The sequence below is a fragment of the Pelodiscus sinensis genome, chromosome 2 (assembly GCF_049634645.1).
Source record: "Pelodiscus sinensis isolate JC-2024 chromosome 2, ASM4963464v1, whole genome shotgun sequence".
In the NCBI taxonomy this organism is placed as follows: Eukaryota; Metazoa; Chordata; order Testudines; family Trionychidae; genus Pelodiscus; species Pelodiscus sinensis.
In genome coordinates, this window is record NC_134712.1 from 159,383,484 (window position 1) to 159,401,713 (window position 18,230).

At 41.7% G+C, this 18,230-nt stretch overlaps 1 long non-coding RNA gene across 1 annotated transcript; it reads left to right on the forward strand.

The window, feature by feature from the left end:
- The first annotated feature begins 2,602 nt into the window (after nt 1-2,602).
- LOC142826801 (uncharacterized) lies at nt 2,603-10,781 on the forward strand. Its single transcript, XR_012901051.1, has 3 exons — nt 2,603-2,788; nt 6,729-6,964; nt 8,938-10,781. It is a non-coding gene; the product is annotated as an uncharacterized LOC142826801 (long non-coding RNA).
- Nucleotides 10,782-18,230: the final 7,449 nt, after the last annotated feature.

An 18,230-nucleotide genomic window follows, 5' to 3' on the forward strand; every position in this document is an offset into this window, starting at 1 on the left:
TTCCTCACTGAGTATTAATTTTATGAAGTCAAATAAGGTTATCGGCCACGTAAAAATGGAAACAAACAGAGTCTGAAAAGGGATGAATATTGGGGTGGTTAGAAAAAAAGGAGTATGCTATGTGCAATTGTGGAAGTACTATGGTGAAATCCAACATGCTGCGTATGTATCCTGAAGGAAGGGTAAGTATGCACCCCTTCTTACAATTATATATTTACTATAGGGCAGTGGTGGGCAACCTGCGGCCTCCAGGCTGCATGGGATCCATCTGGATTCTACAAGCAGCCTGAACAATCCCCTGCTTTCTCCTCCCGCTGCACCTTTCACATGCTGGAGATCCTGCACTTACCTACTCCTTTTGCTCTCTCCCAGAGCATATAGAGTGCTATGAATCAGCTAATGTGCTCCCTGTCCCTGCACCACCCTCTCCCTCTCATCTCCAATGCTTGAATGCCAGGAATCAGCTGATTTGCAGCGTTCAAGTTCTGGGAGGGAGGGGAAGGAGCGAAGACAAGGCACAAATCAGCTGATTTACAGTGCTCTGTAAATGCTGCGAGGGAGGGGAAGGAGAAGGAATGGGGTGCATTTAGGGGAGGAGTCAGGGAAGAAGCCAGATGGGGATTTTGAAGGAAGGGGTGGAGTCGAGGTGGGGCCTGCAGCAGAGAGGAGGGTCAAGCAGTCCCTGGCAAAATGAGAAGTTTAAAGCAAGGGCACGTGTGAGGAGCATGCTGAGTGCACACTACATTGTGAGAGCCATGCGCTCCTTCTGCTTCTTTGTTACTCTTGAGGGTAATTTAATTTGCCCCTAATAATGAATCACTTTGGGTTTAAAAGGCATGATAAAGAAGGAGCATCAAGTGCAATGTATTTAAACTTTTTCTAGAGGTCATTGCACATGCCTGATTGCAATCTTATGGCTCACTGAGATGAAGGAGGGTAACTCAGGCAGCACACTTAGTAGCCCTTGCTATTGTAGAGGCTAAGAGAAAGAACCCAGGGAGGAAAAAAAAAAAAAGCCAAGAAAACTTTTTTGTAATGAGTTCAGTTATAGATCTCAATTTATCAAGTTGACCAACTTTAGACATTGGATTGTCCCTTTGATATCAGTGGGACAGTGCAAGTGCCTAAAGTTAAGCATGTGCTTAATCAAGGCATATAATGAATCTGAATCAGCTTTCTCCACTAGCCACCTGACACACTGATGCAATCTTTATACAATCATATACCATCACATTTATAAATTCTTGGCTGATTACCTGCTTATAGAATAGATAGGCCTGAGGGAGTTGGGTCTATTTAGTTTGCAGAAGAGAAGAGTGAGGGGGGATTTGATAGCAGCCTTCAACTTCCTGAAGGGAGGTTCCAAAGAGGCTGGAGAAAGGCTGTTCACAGATGGACAGAACAAAGAACAGATGGAAGAACAAAGAACAGTGGTCTCAAGCTGCAGTGGGAGAGGTCCAGGTTGGATATTAGGAAAAACTATTTCACTAGGGGTTCCACGAGGTGTACCGGTAGTTCAGAATAGGAATCCTAGTCCGAACTACCTAGTTCGAGCCCCATGTAGCCGCGCTGCACGGGGTTCGAACCAGTGGGGTTTTAAAAATGGCGGCTCCCCGCTTATGCAAATGAAGCCCGGGAAATTCAAATCCCGGGCTTCATTTGCAAGTGCGGTATGCCTACATTACCCTCCTAGTTTGAACTAGGAGGGTAGTGTAGACATACCCTAGGAGAGTGATGAAGCACTGGAATGGGTTACCTAGGGAAGTAGTGGAGTTTCCATCCCTAGAGGTGTTTAAGTCTCTGCTTGACAAAGCCATGGCTGGCAGGGCTGGCTTTAGGAAGTGCGGGGCCCAATTCAAACCGTTTCAACGGGGCCCCGGCAGCCAGGATTTTTTTGTTGACCCCCCCCCCCAAAAAAAACCCCACAAATTTTGGTTGAGCAAAAAAAAAACCAGCACACAAAGAAACAAGTCACAGCCCTTTTAATACCAAGCTACAGGGCTACAGGGCAGAGTCCTGCCTTCCAGCCAAACCCAGGGGCCGACTCCCCCTCCTGCAGTGCATAGAAGCCGCCACAATCCTCCTCCAGGGTCAACGCTCCCTCCTGCAGCACTCTGGGTTTAGGGCATGGGGCCCTCTGGCTTTAGGGTACGGGGCCTTTTTAGGCATGGGGCCCAATTCAGGGGAATCGGGCAAATCGACTTAAAGCCGGCCCTTCTGACTGGGTTGATTTAATTGATATTGGTCCTGCCTTGGGCAGGGGGCTGGACTTGATGGCCTTCTAAGGTCTCTTCCAGCTCTATGATTCTATGATTCTATAAAGCGTTTAACAAGCATGCCCTCACAGCTATTCTGGGAACAGAATGACAGAGAATGTGGAAATTTTACTATCGGTTGATATAAAAAGGACACGATAAAAACTGGCATTATTGCAAAAGTTTAATTGCATTCAACTGGTAAGCTCAAGCATTCATGAAACCAAGGAATTCCAAAAGAAAGTCTGCTCTAGACACATTAATTTTGTTATGTTACATATCTTGCATATTTTAAGGTCTCCACTAATTATGAAAAATGATGTACCAAAGTTTATATTTAACAAGGAGCAACAACTTTGTGATTCCTACACGCTATGCAAGAAGTGGGGAAGTAGGACATTCTCTTACAGGAGCTTTTTTTTTCTTTTTTTACTAGAGAGCTTTTCTGTACATGGCCTTTTAAATGTCACAGAGCCAAATGGTTGCAACCCTAAAGGAGCCATTTTGTAATTGGCAGCTGCTTCTTACAGCTAGTAAGTACCTAATCTATTTTCCCCGTTTTTCTTTTCTTATTTATTGAGATTATACATATGCTCATATTAAGCAATATGACCAAATTAATACTGATGCCATAACCTTAATGTTTAAGCTTTCTATACTGCTGAGTGTTTAATCTGAAAACTTTAAGATTATAGTTACATTAGGATTTTGCATTTTATTTTCTAAGGATTTTTTTGTTTGTTTTAGGAAAAATTGGGTGGGGGCAGGAAATCTGGAGATAATCAGTTTGTGAAAGATAATTACTAATTCAGTTTCCAAATTCCTTAGTTTCTCCCAAGCTGTTGCCCTTTGATTAAAACTCCCCCTGGTTTCTTGCCACAGGCACTCCTTTATAATTTCCGCTTTGAATTTCTGAGTTCTATGAACCGTAAATCTCAGCTGAAATCCTCCAGTTTTGACAGAACTCTTGAGTCAGTTTCTCACTTATTTCCAAACAGAATCTCTGTGCCCTTGGCTTTTGTTGTTTTTGAAGGGGAAGACAGTGGTCTGTTGCACTGCCGACATATTCGGGGTGATTGGCTGGCCCCATAACCTCTCCTTTGCTTTCTGGAAATGTGTGGCTATATTGTTCCTGTCTCTTGCAGTATCCAGGTGCTGTGGGGAGAGCAACAGATTCCGACCTCTTTCCCCCACTAACCTACTGATGATTACTTCACAATAGTATTCTGCATGCCCATTCCTTCTCATCTTCCAGACATGGGATTATAAATGGAAAAGGCTGATTGACATGATACGCCAAGAGTTCAACCTATTCCTGGCCTCCCCATAGCATGTGAGAAATCACTGTCCTTAACACTCTCAGGGTACATCTATACAGCAATGTTATTTCAGAATAATTTACTTAATTCCAAAATAACATAGTCTGCCTCTACACTACAAGCAGTTATTTTGACATTATGTCAAAATAATGTCAGGCTGGAGGCCTTACTCCCACTCCTGTAACCTTTATTTTATGAGGAGTAAGGGTATGTCTACACTGCACGGCTATATCGGGATGCCTTTAGTATCCCGAAATAGCTACCCTGCATCTACACAAGCCGCCCGTTACTTTGAAATATTTTTCAAAATAATGGGGGTACTATTTCACCATCCTGGTAAACCTCGTTGCGTAAGGATTAAGGGATGGCTCAAAATAGCATGTTATTTTGAAATTTGGCACTGTGTAGATGCTCCAAATTTCAAAAGAAGCATTTTCGAAATAGATTCAAAATAAGATACGTAATTTTCATAGCACAAATTGCGCATCTTATTTAGAGTTTAGGGTGCTGTGTAGACTCACCCTAAGGGAAGTCAGAGGAAGAGTGCTCTTTCTTGGGCTTCTTGCTGTGTAGATTGCACCAAAAGCTGAAGTAAGCTATTTTGATTTAAGTGACGCAATTGATGTAGATCAAGTTTCATAGCTTATTTCAGCTTTAGTCCTGCTGTGTAGACGTGCCCTCAATGAGAGAATAATTGTAGTAAACTACAGGTAACAATTTGGGTGCTTCTAAAAACGATGAGGTGAATTTTACGTTCAACAGACAAGGCAATTTTCATTGTTACTCTTTGCATTGTGATAGTATCTATTAGCCTCTTTGTATTAGGCGCAGTTTTTAATAAAAATCATAGTAAGAGAAATTTCTTGCCCCAGAGAGTTTATAATCTTAGTAAACAAGACCAAGGGTGAAAGAATGGATGTATGGGCCCACGGAACACTTTGAGAAACATTGTGCTAAAGTGGCAATCTCTAAACTTTAGATCATCTCAATATTTGGAATACGGAGTTGGTGAAAATCCAAGCATTCATCCGTGTCAGGTTTCTGAATATTTCAACATTTCTGACACGGAAATTCACCAATCAAACAAATTTACCCATCATAGGGTTGCAATAAAGCTAAAGACTTTTTTTGAGTGAAATGGTGCCAAAACTTTATTATGAGATAAGCCGCTGAGAACAACTTATTGTTAACATTGTTCATATTATTATCTAATTTAAAATGACACATACCTGAATTTAATACATCACATTTTAAGGGTACGGTATACACCAAAATATGAATGCAATCTACTAAGTAATTAAGCATGCTTCAAAAATTGTCCCATTTAAATCCATGACTGTACATTTAAAACAGGGATTAGAAAATATCTTCAATATTCTTCCCCTCATACACAACAATAACATGGTTTCAGTAAACTAAATTAAAAAAACTAAACTTCTCTCTAATGACTTCTGTGTTTATTTACTGACAAGATATTTTTCTGGTGGAAATTGAGGAAAAATCTTATCTCAAAACTGAGAATAATTACTTTGGAGTAATCGCTCCATTTTGACCCTAAACAGCTTCTATTAAAGAGTATCAAAGAGCTTCTGTTTGATCATTACAAAATACTACCAAGACTGAACATTGATTCTTAGAATATAGACTTGAGATATGAAAATTACCATTAAAGGCAGGCATACACTTTGTACTATAGAGCTATATGAAACATCAATATGCATCCCTTAAGAAACAAATCGGGTATGTCTAGACTGCGAGGGGTTTTCAGGATACTGGAGGTATCGCGAAAAAACTCCGTCGTGTCCAGGGAACGCAATTGCTCTTCTGCTTTTTTTTGCAGAAGTGCAAACAAGCTCTTTCAGAAGCCCCCTGTATTCCTCATTCTATGCGGAAGAAGGAGGCTTCCAAAAGGGGAGGGTTTTCTGACATTTGGCCAGTCTAGATGGGCCAAATGTCGGAAAAGCCTCTTCTGACAAAATAATTGGGAAAAGGTATGCAAAATGCAAAGCGAATTTTCCGTTTCTTTTTCCAACAAAAACTTGTAGTCTAGCTGTACCCATATTTCATAGAGGGATAAGGGATCTTTTGGAAAAGGCTTTATTTCCCTCAAGATCAGTGTCTAGACTGGCGCTTTTTTCCGACAAAGCTCTGTGCAGAAAAAAAGCAGCAGCCATTTTTATGCTAATGAAGCAGAGGAGATTTAAATCCCCGTTTCATTAGCAATTGTGATATGTCTAATTTACATCCCTTTTACGTAAAAGGGATGTAGTCTAGACGTAGCCACTAGGTTTGGCCTAGAGCCACCACAAACCAGTGGAAGATGTGAAGAGCAGGCAGCAGAGCGGTGGTGGCAGCATGATGAGTAGCCAGCAGAACGGCAGCAGTCAGGGGTGATGAATGGCCAGCAGGGCAGCACCAGGGAGCAACATGCAGGCATATGGCAAGTGGCCAGTGGAGTCAGAAAGATGCCTCCTACCTCCCTCCCACTCAGGATGGGAGGTGAACTCTGCACATGCATCACTAAATTCTGGGTCTGCCCTAACCAAGAGGAACAACTGCGAGTAGGGTGCAGAGAAGAGTTGGGCATGTGAAGGGGACATTCATATTGTGGGACTTAAGAACCTGAGAGGAAAAGACATTGCCCAACCTACTTAGGCTGGGACTTTTATTCATGGTTTTGGTTGTGGACTCCATTGTGTTTTCCCAAATAAATGCCACATTACTTCTCTTTCCTTTTATTAAAGATTTCTTTTCTACACTCAGACTCTGTGCTTGTGAGTGGGGAAGCATTGCCTCTCACAGGCATCCAGGGATGTTATGTGAATTTCTGAGGTTACTCAAGCTCAAGCCAGTTCTGTCTTGGATGGATGGAGAGGAACTCCTAAATATTGAACCCAACCCTGTCTGCTGGTGGTGCTACCTGGTAGAAGGGTTACCCAGTTATGTTTGTATCTTGTCTATAGTTTCAATAACTGAATATCTCTGAAATAAAAGGTAATTAGTTACATAATACAGAATTTTAAAAATTCAATATTCTGGGCACTTTTCCAGGAAAAAAATGCATGTGCCAACCCTGCACTGGGCCAATAGGGCCTGACCAATCACTGTGGGCACAGGAAATCACTCTCCCTTGTTTCTATTGCGCATGTTACAGGTAGAAGGGATAGATTAAAGCAGGCAGCCCTGCTTCTGAGGAAGAACGTGATCTGTGGGCATCTACAGAGGCGTCTGCAACTCGCCAAGCAGTGAACAACCAGCTGACCACAGAGAGATTGTCTGGGACACTGAGCTGTGGCCAGCCGAGGAGATGTATTAGAAGCTAATGATTAAACTCTTAGCTGGGAATTTCCCAGCTTCATTGGACCCTGGATTGGAATCTGGTGGAGTAAGGTGAGCCCAGGCCCCCCTACTTCTCCCACACTTGCCATTGTGCCTACTGAGACCTTGATATGCCATGCCTTGAGTGTGGTTATTGATTGTTCTGCCCTGCTAAGAGGGAGAGAGCTTCAACTGCCATTACCTGCCCCAGTCAGGAGGTTCAGAGGCTGGCTTGATTTGCTCTCCCCTGCCAAGCGTCTACAGACTTATTCTTTGCTCACCAGAGGTCCTGAACCTTCCTTATTGCAACTGTCTAATACTACTCTGTAGTAGTCCCAATGATTGTTTGATGGGTTACAGCGACCTTGCACTAGGCCAATGTGGATTGCCCCACTTAAATTACCAGCCCTCCTCCCATAAGACAATGCATAAAAGAAATACTAAATCAATGTTACAAGTCAACATGCTGAAATACCTCAGATAATATCCAAAAGTGGTAAATCTCTCCGCGTGTGCAAGTTCATACACAAATGTGTGTTTATAACATGTACAACTTGGAAACAGCCAATTTTTTTTCCAGTGGTGTAAACTTCTATACCAGTGGTTCTCAACTACAGTCTGCAGGCCACTAGTGGTCCACAGCCACCTTCCCCGTGGTCCACAGCTCGAACTCAGATCCTCCTCTTCCATTCTTCCTCGCTGTCCCTGCAGCAGAGAGCCCATGCTAGCACTCTTGTCTCGCCTCCCTCCCCCGCAATGAGGTTGGAGCACCAGCATTGGCTTCCCTCTGGGAGGAAAAAAGGGAGGAGTCCCAAGCCTCCCCACCAAATCCGCCTCATGGGGAAGAAGCAGAGCAAAGCATAGCCAGCTGGGGAAACAGCAGTACACTGAAATGCTGCCTGGAGGTGTTCTGTGCTGCTCCCATTGGCTGGAATCCAGCCAGTGGGAGCAGCAGGAGGTCTTGCCTGAGACATGATGCCTGAGAGTGGCATGGGGCACAAAAGCAAATAAATGCCCCCTCCCTACCTCCTCATGCCCAGATCCTGCATGCTTGCCATGTTCCTGCACTGTTCCTCCATCAAAACCCCACATCCCCAGCACATTCCTGCACCCTCCCCACTGGCCAGACATCCCAACCTTGTCTTGCTCCCGCACACATACCCTTGACCACACACACTTGCCCCAGCCTGCTCCTGCACCCTCCCTCCTGGCCACACACTGAACTTTCCTTTGCTCTTGACCCCTCCACCTGAGCCAGACACACTATTTCCAGCCTGCTCCTGTACCCCACCTCCCATCCAGACCTCATACCCCACTCCCTGCTACACCCCACCTCCCTATGAAATCCTGCACTCCCATCCTTATCGCATTCACTGGCAACCCTGTCCTGCACATTGAACCCCTCATTTTTGTCCTCACCCCACAGCCTGGGAGGCTCCACAAAATCCACTAATCCTGAAACCCCAGAAGAGTAAATCTGGCCCATGGGAAGCCCTGAACCTCAGCTCTCCCTGTTTCTCCTCCTCTCCCCAAGGAGCTGGAGTGCCAGGGAAGTGGGGTGTCTCAGTTGGGGGCCACATCAGTGAGGGTTGGGGGTTTGGGGAGGGTTTTTTTTTGCTTCTCTCTTGTGTGGCCCCCAAATGATTTTTCTGTGGGTCAGTGGCCCCTGATCCAAAAAAAGGTTTCCCACCACTGCCATAAATATAGAAAACACAGAAACCTTTTGTGCTGGACATAAATTAATACTTTACTTTATTTAAAATGAAGTTTGATAAACTAACATGAGAAATTTAAAGCTCTTAATCTGCTCAATAATTTAATATTTCCTTTCTTACTAGTTAAATTAACCCATTCTCTCTAGCTGCAACACTAGCTAAATGGCTCAGGCGTAATTATGTAATTAACAGTGAGTTTCCATTAGCAACTGGTGGTCCATAGAAAGGCTTGCACTGAGCCGGGTGGGCCACAGGCCAAAAAGTTTGAGAACCACTTTTCTATACCAAGATTTATCCTTGAATACAATTTATTTATTTATTTTGCAATAGGGTTCAACACTGTGCCTGCCAATGATGTTATTAAACTGATACGTTTAGTGAAAATGATCATCTGGAAAATAAAAAGAAATCAAGAATCTATTTTAAAAAAGGCTTAGATGGAAAATGCATTTGTTTCATCAAGAGATGGCTGTTTTTGTTGATTTTATCTGTCACCGTTATTGCCAGATCCTGCAATTCTTTCAGAGAAGGACAACTGTTAGCTCTGCAACAATTCTGCAGTCACCACCTCCTTGTCTTCAACCAAAATGCCACAACAAAGAACTCGCTGGCAACGTTTCCACTTAAAATACCACAAAAATGCTTTTCCTTGTGGTGTTTTGGTTTTATAAAAGCTGGAGTAGCCAGAAGAGTCCTACTTTTGAAACAAAAGCCGTTTTTCCATTCATTCTGATAAGTCACCAGGGGCTCCTTCAGAAGGCTGCCCTGTCTCTGATTGTGCTTTAATACATTAAACTTTCTTTTCTTTGTTTCTGCATACGCCATTTGCACAGCAGTGCTAGTAGGGATGAAATGTTCTGTGTCATAGAAATCTGTTGTCTTGGGGCCAGTGCTGTGAACCCACAGTGCCATTTCGAGAACTGTGAACCAAATGGTCCCCACATCAAAAAGGAACCAGAAATGCCCATATTACAGAATCGCGATTACATACTTAAATAAAAACCTAATCAGGCAGCCTTTGCAGGAACTTTCATCCTTTTATTTTGTAGCAAATCTCAATAAAATAAAACATGGAAAGTAAAGATTAAGCTCTATTTGAATTTTTCATGGCGGTTTGATGAAAATTGGATTGTTTCAGAGAGAGTAATAAAAGTATCAAAATGATTCTCTTTGAAGTTTTTTTTCCACTGGATTGTCTGACCTTTTTTTCAGACAAACACTATAGCACTCTGGGATCTCTGTTTTACTCCCTGTGTGCTGATTAATGAAATGTCAGTTATTCATAGCACTAAGCCAAACCTATGCTATTTAGCAGTGGTAAGAAAACACAACCAGCGAGGCCAAGGCATGCCTCCAAATTCTGCAGTAGCTTAGGGAACATTTCTTGAACTAGGGAAAAGGTGACTACAGTTTAAATGCCACCTATGCTTGCTATGGTATATATTCCCATGTGCCTCACCATTTTTGTTATTGATCAAGGCCATGAAACCAAGGTTAGCATGAGCAGTCACATCACTTTACAAATAAGTTCATAGAGAGGTTAAATAAGGTTACTGCAGGGACAGAGAGGAACAAAAGCTGGGCCTATAGCATGGTAGATCCAAATGTTAGCTACTTAGCCACATAACAAAAGCACATTCAGAATGAAAGGCAATCTTATCTCTAACCACTAGACCACAGTCCTTTCCTAGATCCAGGGACAGAAGCCAAGATTCTTGCTCTTTGGTATGCTACAAATGTCTAGCAAGCAATTTTGCACGACACCAGGAAAACGTGTGCAAGTCTTCTGGTGGCTAAACTAAATAAAGACTATCAACTGCTTTTTTTTTTAACTCAAGAGGTAGAATTCTGAACTGAAGGTCCAGGGTTCCATGCCTGCTGTTGACCCATGTGAGGAAATAAATGTTGCATGTGACAGATTCCCACCCAGCAAACAAAAACAACACCTGGTTTCTTTAATACAAACAATGAAAATATCATGTAAAACACATTTGTAACTTATAAACTAGAGGACCCTACTAGATTCACAGCTATGAAGAATACATTATGGACAGTGAAATCTGGCCTCCCCCTTGAAATCTGATATTTTTGTGTACATTTACCCTATGCTCTAACAATTTATTGGGGAGACTAGAGTTTCTCAAATTGGGATTCCAGACCCAAGAGGGAGTCACAAGGGGGACACAAGGTTATTGCAGAAGAGTTGCGGTATTGCCACCATTCTGCACGGCTTTTGGAGCTGGGTGGCCAGAGGGCAATGGAAGTTGGCTGAGCACCCAGCGTTGAAAGCAGCAGTGCAGAAATAAGGGTGGCAATACCATACCATATCACTTTTTTCTGTTAGCTATAAATATGAAAATTAAAACAATCTCTACAAAATTCATTTTTCCAGTGTTCACCTTTTGCGGCAACTGCATAAAATCACCAAGGGAGACAGCCCTCTAAAATATGCACTTGAACATAGCAGGGTATCTGCTGAAGATATTATTGATACTTTACTTTTTGTAAGTTCCAAATCCTTAAAATGGTCTGCATTTAAATGTCAAGCTTCCCTGATTAACTTGGTCATTTTCCTAAATACTTCAGATTCTTGGATGAAAAGAAAAAGGAACAGAGGCAGGCAAGATGGAAGGACAATTTTAGGATACCTTTACGGCAAGGACTGCCTCTTCTATATTTAAACAGTGCCCTGCATAAATGGGCCCCAATCCCAAATGGTGCTTTTGGGCACTACTGTAATACAATGATTTATTGCTGTTACTAGAAGAAAGAAGAAGGAATTCATCAATTTAGCAAAATGAGAATAGGATGAAAAGCAGAAAGGAGTTTGGAAGAGAAAGAGGCCTCTGAAATTCAGATGAGCTTCTGATACTCATTTGAATTTTCTGGAGCTTAGCTGAACCAAAGTCCTGAACCATCTAAGGTTCTTCCATCACTGATACAAAAGCTGATAGGTGTGGCAGAAGAAAAGGACACAAGCATCATCCTCTTCACATCCCTTCACTTGCTGTGGAAATAATCCATTTGGATGCACAGTCACACATACTTGGTGATGGTGGGATCATAGTCCTTCCTCCACTGTGAGCCACAGAATTGGCCAATGTGGAGTGAAGTATACAGTGCTTAAAATTCACTTACAAATGATTAGATATCTTACCTTGATATATCTTAAGTATTTTCCACTGACTTCATTGCTGTATAAAATATATTTTTATAGAAGTGTTGCACTTGCAGACATGGATTTATCATCTGCAATATTGTTTTACTAGATAGTTGTAATTTTATCAGTACACCTATTATATTGCCCAGAGATAATTTATGTTCTATTTCTGCTTGTCTGGCTATCTGTTTGCTAGTACTTACAGCACATATCTACCTAGCTATCATGAAAACATCTGGCAATCATCAGAAAACTTTCACCATACATTTCTCCATCAAAGCCACTGCTACAAGTTTGTATTGGAAGATGCCCAATGTTTAAATTAAACCAGACAGCTGTAGCATTAAGGGTGCCAAAATGTGTTAACATTTTCACTTCCCCAATTTCAAATAAGCTTTCATGTTCTTTAATGTCTAGTATATATCTTCGAAGCATCAAGTCTTCATGCATTTGAGAAATGACACCATGCAGATACTGTAGTTAAGTATTCAGGACTTTTGTAGTACTAACAACTGTGCAAGCTCTATGCAAGAAGGCTACTCTTTTGGAAGACAGCAGGACTGCACCGTCTGTTCTTTCTATTACAGAACGTAAATCACAGTGACTGTTTTATTTGATTTAAATCCACATAAGCAAGACAGAGTACTCAGAGGTAGTAGAAGTGTAAAATTCTTTCTGAGATGAAGAAAAAGGTGAACTCAGTTCATTCTGTCACAGCTCACTTCACTGTGAACGCTGCTGACATATTCAATATATTAAAGTATATCTACTGAGCCATAGTTCTGAAGCACTATGGATACCATATGTCTCAATGACTGGGTATTGTGGTGAAGTAAGGATGGCCTGAGACCAACAACCTCTAACAGAAGACAATTCAGATTGTTTTGCTTCTCTCAGTGTAAGTTAAACACTTGAAGTAAAGCTATTTTCAGATTCCCCTCTTGTCTTTAAGATTCTGTTGTCCCTACATGAACAAGTCAGAAGCCTGGGACATACAGAGTGAAGTCTTCCTCTAAAATGCTTAGCCATTCAGTCCTGAGCCAATCCATGATTAGTGTATAGGAATGTAGTGAGATGGAATGGTCTTTCAGGGTGCGTTTGGACCACAGGGCTTAACTCAAAATAAGCTATTCAAATTGAGCTACGCCAATTGCATATCTTATTTCAAAATAGCTTATTTCGAAATAGGGAGCGTCTACACAACACTTATTTTGAAATACAGCACTCTTCCTCTGACTTCCCTTATTCCTCACACAATGAGGGTTATAGAAGTAAGAGTAAGAAGTCCTCCAGTTTGACAATAATTTGACACTATTTTGAAATAACTGCCAACTGTGTAGACACAGACTAAGTTATTTTGGAATTGCACTAGTTATTTCAAAATAATGTTGCAGTGTAGGTGTACCCTCCCTGAGCCAGAGTGGGGGGAGTCACTCTTTGATCTCTGGTGTGTGAAACTATGCTGGGATCATCCCTTCTGCCAGAAGCGAACGAGTGGGACAGAAGGTATAAAAGGCAAGGCCTTTAATTGACTCTGAGCCAGGGAAGGACACAGGCATCTTCAGCACACTGCAGAGCCCCAGAGCAGAACCCGTGCTATGCCATGCACTGTCCTTGGTGGCTCTTTGTATACTCTGAGGAGATGGAAGATTTTGGACTACCAAACCCCCAATCCTGACTATGACAGGAAGTAGCCCAGAAAAATCAGAAATTGATCTAATTTCACTGTTAGCGTGTTGCGGTAGGACCCTGCAGACTCAGTGTTAGATCCATCTGCTCTTTGTATACTCTGAGGAGATGGAAGATTTTGGACTACCAAACCCCCAATCCTGACTATGACAGGATGTAGCCCAGAAAAATCATAAATTGATCTAATTTCACTGTTAGCGTGTTGTGGTAGGACCCTGCGGACTCAGTGGTGGAAGGATCTGGTGGCATAAGGAGGGCCCAGGTCTTCTTGCTCCCTACTGTTAATGCCACCCCTGAGGTGGCAGCCTCCCCATCTTAAGTCAAGAGCATAGAATTTGTCTCCAATCTGCCTGACCCAGGATTTAGACTGCTTTGATTGTTTGCTTCGCCCTGCCTAAGAGACTGAGTTCCCTTAGATCACATCTACACTGCAGGGCAAAAGTCGAATTAAGATAAGCAACTTCAGCTACGTCAATTGCGCAGCTGAAGTCCAAATAGCTTAATTCAGCTTTTGGCACTATCTACACAGCAGGAAGCCGAAGGAAGAGTGCTCTTCCTTCGACTTCCCTTACTCCTCGTGAAATGAGGGTTACAGGAATCGGAGTAAGAAGTCCCTCAACACAAAATTATTTTGAAATAATGGCTTGCTGTGTAGACGTACCCTTAGGTTGCTTATAGTTCTGCCTGCCTAAGGGCTACAGATTATACATTGCTTACAACCTTGCCCTCCTCAAGCTCGCTAAGACTGCCTATGGCTCTGCTTTGCCTGAAGGCCTCCGCCAGTGGTGGTCAACCTGTGGCACAAAGGCCGCACATGGCTCATCAGGGTAAGCCACTGGCTAGCTGCCAGACAGGTTGTTTACCTTGCGTCTGTAGGTATGGATGACTGCAGCTCCCTTTGGCGAGGAACGGTGAACCACGGACAATGGAAACTGTGGGCAGAAGTACCCGCGGATGCACTGTAAACTATCCTGTCAGGCAGCCCACCAGCAACTTACCCTGATGAGTTGCATGTGGGCTGTGAGTTGCCCACCACTGCTATTGCTCAGCCCTGCCACACCACTGGGGTCTCAGGTACTCATGCTTCATTTGCTAATTCCCTGATAATGAAATTAGAAATGTGGATCTAAATCCACATTCAAATGCAAACCTTTCCAAGTATCAAAGATATTTAGATCTGGGGGTTTTGTTTAGACACACCTACAGTGTTGCATTGTCTGCAGAGCTCTATTTTATGTATATGGTTAGGTGATTAGTTCTCATGCTGTTGCTTGGAAAGCATGGCCAGCAAACACATTTGGCCACCTAATGCATTATGTCTCTCCATGATGTTCTGTTCTGAGCAGGGACACATGCGCCCCTGCGCAAGGTATGGGTTCTGAGCTCCCAGAAGGTCTGAGGCCTTGAGTGGAAGGGGTAGAGCTGAAAGCAGTCACCAACTATTTAAATCCTACATTTTGTACTTAATAATATCACTTTTGTTTATCATTAAACGCAGCATAAATAATTGGTAACTGAGCAGGACACCAGCTGTGCATATCACTTTCATTCATAAAGTAAGTAAACAAGTTATGATCTTGCGCTGCATGCAACTTTTATGCAGAGTAAGATGGATTTATCTGGGGTTCTGGTCCCACTGGTGCTGTGTCAAGTCCCTGTGACTGAGCCTAATCAGTGCTGAGCTGCCCTCAGTGTCTCTGATGCTCTGCTCTGGGCTGTGACCCCAACTCCGTGACTTTGTTGGTGGAGTCCAGAGGTTCTGGCTCAGCAGGATGAAGTGGTGGGGCATCCCAGAGTGGGTAGACAGGCTAAGTGCTATGATCAGCTCATCAGGCAACAGTCTCAAGGGGATCGCTGTGACCAAACCAGTCACATGCACAAAAGTAATAACCTTTTTTGTCAATGAGGTTACGCAAGTGTTTATATAAAGAAGCAATGTCATACCTGACAGAAGAATCCTTGCATGCAATGCCTCTAGCTTCAGAGTCAGCGTGTACTCTTTATTTAGTGCCATTTAGCTTATGATAGTTGGCAATATTATCTCTCAAACAAGCTGCACAATGCTGGTCTGTGGTGGTTAAGATATAAGAGGAGACACAAAACTTCTTGGCTCTTTTAGACCAATTATAGTCCAAGTGGCATCGAATAACCTGGGATTTAAAGTCTGTCCAGCCAGATTCAGCATCAGTATATTATGGCAGGGCCAGATTAATTTTTAGATTCGATTATTCAAATTTTAGTAACCCAGTTGTAGCTTTACCTGTGCTCTTCAATCTAAAACAAGAAATGTGAAGACTAATTATAACCAGTCATTTTATTTGTTTGGCCATCATAACTTGATCAAGTAAACTGGTGAATTTTCTTTCTGAAAAACAGGCATTTGTAATGACAATTTCAACAGGAATTCACAATTGTAAAAGGCATTCATATTGTCATTTAAGGTATATGGGCAACAGGTCCAATAGTGTGTTTTTTGCTTGTTTAGGCTACCAAAAATAAGGATAAAAAACCACTGCTGATGACACTTGCAAAGCTTTCTAAGAAATCTGGGTATTTTCTTGTTCTTTTCTTATCTCATCTTTCTGTATTGTTCACAAAGGTATGTTATGAAAATCATGTACCAAATTCTGCTGTCAGGTACACATACAATCCCATTTCCATTTCACACATTCCATAGCTCATTGTAATAATAGGATTATGTTCTTTGAGATTTATTTGTAACTTTGAATTTAATTTTTATCTTGATTTTTCCTTAAAGACCATTTACATTTCAGTATCACATTCTAGATAACTTGTGGAATACACGTATACAGTCAACTCTATGTGAAAGTCAGAATATTTCTAAAATTTAAAATCTTCACTGTATGTGTGTGCTTCCAGTGAAAATGGTCTGTATAAACATTTGCCATTATGCTTAACTTGTGCGTTCTGTTTCAAAATCCAAGATCTGACACTGGCAGGTACTAGGGGATTTTTATTTGTTTGAATGTGCAGGTATAATTTGCCTGGTGGAATGTTGACCCTTACTTGACATAATTTAAGTTGTGGGTGAATTGCCTATCTGGATATAGATAAAAATAGGAGCTAATTATTTATTGATTAAGACATAAAAGTACTCCTTTTTGAATAACGTGTAAAAAAAAACAGCTTCTTAAACTGCAGGCAGAAAAAAATTAGACTATAAATTACAACTTGACCAACTTTATATTTTGCAGAAAAAATGCTTTTGAGCTTGTAAACTCTTGTGCCAAGTTAAAATATAATTGAATTTGAAACAGCCCAATATATTTACATCTTGAAAATCCAGTCATCCATATAAAGGATTTAGAACTGCCTGAAATAATTAATTGTATCGGAATGACTAAGTGTTACCCGCAGAACATAACCAAAAAGTGTATGAAACCATTAAAAGGCTGTTTTAAAATCAGTATAATCTAATTACTTAGTAATAGTTGTACCTAAAAACCACACACCAATTTCACAAAGCTTATGAGCCCATTTACATTGTAAAAATATGTAGCAAGATACTGCCAACTACTGACAGCAAACAGAGAGCCCTAAATTTAGCTCCTTATAATGACCATAAAAGAAAAAAGACTGAAATTTAAACACCGGCCAGCTCTTTAAACACATGGCAATTTTTCCAAGCCATGACTGAGCCCTGGCTTCCATGTCCCTTAAACTAAGCTTGGAGAATCAATGGCAGGAAAAAGTTTGAGGGCCAAATCAAGATCCCACTGAAATTTCTAGTAAACTTCCCAATGACTTGCCGACCAGGATATGACTTCTAGAGTTGACACTGCTCTGCTCCTTTGGAACTCTTTACAGGAATTCTTTAGCTAATCTCCACTGTTGGCAGAAAACATGTGGAAAAAGGTGTTCACATAATGTAGCCAGGACTCAGAAAATTTCATTAGTCTTTGTGACAATGCCTGAAGGTCTCAACTGAGATCTATCTCCTGTATCTCATGCTAGTGCTTTAATCATAAGACTGTCTTTCCTCTCAAGAGGTGCCTTTAGACACTGTCTCCAACACCTTGAATTTCACTCAGAAACAAAGAAGAATTAACAATTTCAATGTATTCAGCATGATTAATTCCACAAAATACAGCACTAGCCGAAGCTTCTGGTTGGTCTTTAATTATAATCCAAAGAAGAGTATAATACAATTGTCCAGCCTCTAGGAGGCAAAAATCAAAACCCGATGAGGTGATAAGGTCTAGATCTAAGGATAAATCTCAGATTCCTTTGGGCAGCCAGGAATATTCAAAAGAAGTACTTTTGGCCACTGCTGGTCCCTGGGACTAAAGAGGAATCAAAAAGATTTCCTGGACAGTATATCTCCTTGACAATAAGTTGGTACATTCCTTCAGCTGAGTTTACAGACCCAATCTCTTTCACATTTTCTACAAGTTTTCTTCCAACTCCATTTTCCATGATGATCCTAAAGCCAACTCACCTTCACCCACGCAACAGTCTTCATCCAGCCACCTCTCCCTGTCCCACAATGAAAATAAACCGATTGCTCCATGAGGCTTTTGGTGAAACAGTGTTACAGATCTGAATATTATTAGCACTGTAGCCCAAAATATCTTTCAGTCTTTTCCAGAACCTTCACTTATGCAAGGAATACATGTACAGACAGAACGTAATTCTGCAGAACTCCACATTAAAGGGCCGTCAGGTTGAATGAAATATTACCCCACAACACTCTCTGGTACCCCTTAGCAAAAAGAATAGATCCACAGTCTTTTGCTGCCAGAGTCTGCAGACA